Raw genomic sequence first — 5,968 nt, 5'->3', positions numbered from 1 at the left:
ACATAATATCCTATCCTATTTTCCTTACCAAAAGTATCGGGATATGAGAACAGGTTTGGGACTTTGGAACACTCCTAAAAACCCTAAATGAAAGGGTGAGTATACTGAAGAAAGAATGAAAAGAATGGACGATACCATCAAGAACATACTTACCAAAAAACTTATGTTCAAGATCTTAAATTCCCTATCCAAGAATAAAGAATAAAGTTAGGGTGCTGAGTAGAAAACTATAAGAACTTAAGGAAAACAATACCAAAATGAACTAGAGTTTGGAATACCTTGAATGCTTCTATGACCGATCTAAACCTTGAACTGAAATGTGCTATAAACCTTACTGCCCAAGTATTTGGTAAGCTTATAATCCCTAACCCAAGTGTTTACACTCTCAAAAATAACCTAGCAGCTTGCAGCCTCTGAACTTAGCTTGATGAATGAATAAATGGCTGGGTACTAGGTCCTATTTATAGAGTTCAAGAATGAAAAGATCTTCATTTAACTTGAATAAAATAATGGCTTTTTAAGTGAAAAATATTTGAATTATCGTTCAGTAGAGGCTGAAGACTTGGTCGGAAAGATGCTGGACTTATCAAGAGGTTAAAGATTAAAATGAGAATTTTTTCAAAAACATTCAAAAATATACTAAGGAGCCGATATATCGCCCCTTGTAGGTGATATATCGCCTAGGCTAGCATGCCCGAGGCTCGTCGAGGTGATCGTGCGAAGTTACGTGTTTTTCATATCCCCGTACTGCGATATATCGCCCCTATAGCTGCGATATATCGGCATACGCTGAATATTTAAACACGAAATTGCACAATTTCAGCTTAATTTGAATTGAGTAAACAGCCTTGACTAAGTCCTCTAACGTTTTCAAAGCTGCTGACAGACCCTAGGATATTCAAATATTACTCTTAATAAACTTATTCCTCAAAAATACTTAATTATCATTAAACATACACATGACAAGTGTTACTTTCTTATTGGGTCTATCTAAACCTTATAATATAATAAATATCACCATCAATATCAGTCATATTAATCAAACCTTAGGTTAAAATTAATATTCTTAAACTATAGGTTAAACTTAGAAAATCTAATAGTGTTACTATGAGTGCCCAATTAAATCCCGGTCTGAACCAAAATCCGTAGTCATAAAAATACTAGTACAATTACTATTATTACTACTATCTAACTAGCTAAGTAAAGTTCTTGGATTCTATAGTGAGTCACTCTAGAATCAATGAGGACTCTATATATCATACCAGAAATAGGAAGCTGACCTGTGATGACGGTGTTACTATTGGCTACTTCCTTTTGAGTCAAGCAAAAGAATCTCGCTGAGACTAGATGTCCATTGTTGTCTACCCCGCTCTCACTCTCCATTGTTGTCAATGTTTCTTCAAATGACCTGTATGACCACACTTGTAACACTTGTTTGTGCCTACCTAACACACCCCCAAATGTCGACGTGAGCATTTAGGACCACTCGGGTACTCAAATTTGTGGTTTTCGTGGTTATGACCATTGTAATGACTGCTATGGTTGTTGTGGTGGTTACGGTTGTTATGATTGTTGCCATTCGAGGGTAGGGGTCTAGGCCTCTTATCAATGCCACTTCTCTGTCCTTCATGGGCCTTCCTCTTATTGTCCTCATGGAAACCCTTGTTTCTGTTGGCCTCCCTTCTTGCAATATTATCCTTCCATATGTGGTCCTCCAAGTATTCCGCATCAAGATCCTTATCCAAAACCTAAACATAACTAACCACTTCAGCACTGATCATCTTGACATCTCTAGCAATCATGGGTTTAAGACCTCTCATAAACCTTTGGACTCGCATGGCTTCATTTGGTACTATCTCAGGTGCAAACCTCGCTAACCTATCAAACTTTTGAACATAATATGTGACAGAAAGGTTTCCCTGAACCAAGGTCACAAATTCATCACCTTGGTAGCCAGTACAGTTGCACTGTAATACTTCTAGCTTGAACAAAATCTACCCAGGTCATAATGTTTACGTCACGGGTTTGCTTCACCACGTCCCACCATATCCTTGCATCCATCTTAATTAGGTGAGCTACACACAAAACCCTCTATGGTCATTCAATTGCATATAGTCAAAGATAGCCTCAACTGAGTTCAACTAATCTTCCGCCACCATAGGGTCTGTTTTCCCTTCGAAGTTAGGTGGAGATTGCTTCCTAAAACGTTCATAATCTAGCTCAAAACTGTAAGCCATTGACAATGGTGCAGGTGGTGGTACTGGAGGCTCAAGTTGTGCCAATGATACTTGGGGTACTTGCCAGGCTTTGGCCAACTCTTCGTCCTTCTGCCTCAACTTTTCTTTCAACCTATCTCTACAACTAAATCCACGGTGGTGTAGTTGGGGTTGTTGGCTGGGCCGGTCTCATTCTCATGTCAGGGATTTCAGCAGTTGTAGGGTTCGTAGAGGCACCTCTTCCCCTTCCACCTCTTGTGCTTCTTCCTCTTGTCGACATGATGAAATTCTAAGGCAGCAAAAGAAAATCATAAGAGAGGATAATCGCATAGTTTTTTGATTACTTAAGGGATAATCGTAAAGGTTTCCATGCATACTTATATCCATACGTCATCTAGAGTTTGCAAAGATAGAGAGAAATATAGATAGAACTTATAAATATCCATAGTTACTCAAAAGTGTCCCATAATCAAAACATCCAAAAATACCCCAAAATGACCATAATAATCCAAAAGTTTTCAAGGGTCTTTGTGAAAGTCCCATTTATTTAAATAGAAATATTTGGAGGAATTATGAAAAGGACTCTAGTCCTCTACTATGGACTCATCCCGTGAATTGTAATCAAAGATGTCTTCCAAGATGTGGAAGTAGTCAGGGGCGCTAGCCATCGTCCTCAGCCTGACGCTCACTTTTGGTATGGCGTGTAATACTTCATGACACACCATTTCCCATTTTAAGTTGTGTACTATCTCGAAACGTTCCTTCAAACCTCCATCCTTGTTCTTAATTAGGACTGCCTCCAATCGGTGGAACTCATAGTTTTCCATGAGGTCGTAAATGGTGTACTTGATAGTATCAAAATCCAAGTCATCATGGACAACGCCATGCCACACTGCGATCAACTAGAGAAGAGCTTCGGGTATATTTCCAGTGACTCCCTCTATACCCAGTATTGCTCAATAGGCCAAAGCAACACTCCTCTCTTGTTGATCATTCCTTGTCTACACTCAGAAACTATTGCAGTCGTCTTTAGTACGACGACTCTCCAGTCCTCATTGTCTTTGTCAAGTTGCACCTTATGTATATCACGAATCTCTTTAAGTAGTTGTTTCTTGGTGGTCCTAATGATAGGAGAGATCATTTCTATACTACAATTACAAAACTAACTATTTATAATAAGGAAAGCAAATAACAATTAAAGCAAATACTTACGACACAGTGTGGCTAAATTTTCCAACCTTTAGCATATATGTGGAGGGTCCTTGAGAACATGAACGACCGTCTCTGATAAACTTTGTAAGGACGCCCTAAACTATTTACTTTATAAAAACGTCGCTCATTTCATATTGGTTATAAAAATACCATTTTAGAAAAAAGATTTAGTGGGGCCTTGTCAAAACATGCAATTTGAGCTCAATAGTTTAAAATAAAATTATAGTGTCTTTATGCAATATTGTAAATAAAATAAAATATAAAGTCACACTGTGACGTAAGGAAAACATAAACCATAACATAAAAATTCATAAATTTTCTTGGTGTTCGTCTAGATCGTTAATCGCTCATGGACACCCCACGTCATACATGTCTATACATTGAAACTCCCCACATCAAAGTGCGTGGCAAGAAGAAATCATATTGCCTACCTAAAAGGGGGAAAATAAGAGGGTGAGCTAAAAGCCCAGTAAAGAAGTATAAACGAAATACAAAAATTTACAAGAAATACAAAGCAATCTACGTACATATCATTTAATTAGCACTTAAGTCACATTTATTTTATAACAATAAAGTCCCAATTATCATTTTAAATAAAGATAAAATATAACAACTTTTCTTTTTCTCACAAAAATAGTTAATTTAACATAATTAATTTATTCAAAGAAAATATGCTCACTCTCTTTATCATAATTAATAAAGTGATAAATAAAATAATTAAATAATTTAACCTTTAACAATTTAAGATCTCAAAGTCACCACATTTTACATCTAAGTCATAAATTTTAAAATAAGTTGGAAAGACCAAACTACACTCCCATTTACTTAAATAAATTCCTTAGTCCCACTTTAAATAATTTTTTACTTAATTAATTATTTTACATGATAAAAAGTGCACAAATATAAATGAGAAAATACATATTTAAAGTATTGAAAAATTATATTTTTCATGTATAAAAGCTAAGGCATAAAATATTTGATCTTATATCTTATATTTTTAATTTTTAAAAAAAAACTTCCTTTCAAGAAACTTAAAATTCCAGCAACCATTTATTACATTTTTTATCAATTCAATTTGTTAAAAAAAATATTATTTTCTTTCTCACGTAAAAAATAAAAATAAAATATGCATGCATTATAAGGCATATATCATAACCATATTCATGAAGATTCAAATACCTTATTTTTCATAAGCAATTTAAAATCACATTTTTCTTCTCTTCATTAATCAACATTTCACAACAAATAGCATACCTTAAAACTCATAACCAAATTCAACATATTTATATATAAATACATATAAAAACTTTTGCTACATTTACCCTTATATATATATATACATAAAATAAACAAGATTATAAGCACTCTATATTTACCCATAAATACATATATATCTTTTACTATTTATACCTAAACAAACACACACACATACACATAACCCAAAACACATCTATACCATATTACTATACACATACTAATACAATTGAGTTAATTCATAGAAAATAAGATATTCATGCCTCAAAACTATGCGTACAACCCTAGCATGTTTCTCATGAATTTTTAAAGAAAAATAGAGGATAAGGGAGAACAACATCATAACACATAGAGAAACAATATCATCATCAAAAACTCATAGAGAGACAAAATCAACATCAAAACACATAGAGAACACAAACCTCCTTATGATTTTGCTTAGCCCAAAAATTCTAGAGATATGTCCCTTGAGACCCTCTATGCTTATCCCAAAACCTAGGTGTGAAACACCCAAAATATGCATATCTTAGAAATCTTAAAAATGGATAAGAAGGGGGAACAAAATCAAGGGTTATCATGTTTCCCTCTTCCAAAATTGTTGAGAGCCTACAATCTTTTGGCTTGGTAGTCAACCCTTATATGAGGAAAAAAATCTTGAACCCCTTGCTAGTGCTACCACAAAGAACCTAGTTCATAGAATTCCCAACAACTTTGGTTTAGAACATAGAAGGAGAAATAGAGACAACGGAAAATAAGAATAACACTTAACTCTACCTCCTTGGAATTCGAAATCTCTAGCTTCTCTAGTGTAGATGGCAAGAACTAAGAGAGAGACAATCTTTTCTCTATAGAGTTGGGAGGCCACTAGGGTATTGAGAGGAAGAGAAAAGAAAAAGTGTGGAAATAAAAGAAAAGAAAACCTACATATGCAGCCACTCGAACCCTAATACCCCTTGGACCTAATTTTATGTAATTGATTTATTCCTTAATTTCCTTTTCTAACTATTAAGATCCTTGACTTATCACATATAATTAAAAGAAAAGGAAAACTACATTTCCCTTGGCTAGCACTACACCAAAAATCCCTTTTTGCAACACAAAAGTATAACAGTATTGCAAAAGTATTATAATAGATAAAAATAAATGTGACATACTAAAATACCTAAAATGAATAGCCGAAAATAGGAAAAAATAAGTGGCAAATGAATTATTGTTTCCCAAAACAAAATATCTCAAATGAAAACCCTGTCTCTTTCCTTTCCAAGCTACTCTCCCCTCTCACTCTT

The sequence above is a fragment of the Humulus lupulus genome, chromosome 1 (genome assembly GCF_963169125.1).
Source record: "Humulus lupulus chromosome 1, drHumLupu1.1, whole genome shotgun sequence".
Classification (NCBI taxonomy): domain Eukaryota; kingdom Viridiplantae; phylum Streptophyta; class Magnoliopsida; order Rosales; family Cannabaceae; genus Humulus; species Humulus lupulus.
This window is presented reverse-complemented; position numbering follows the sequence as displayed.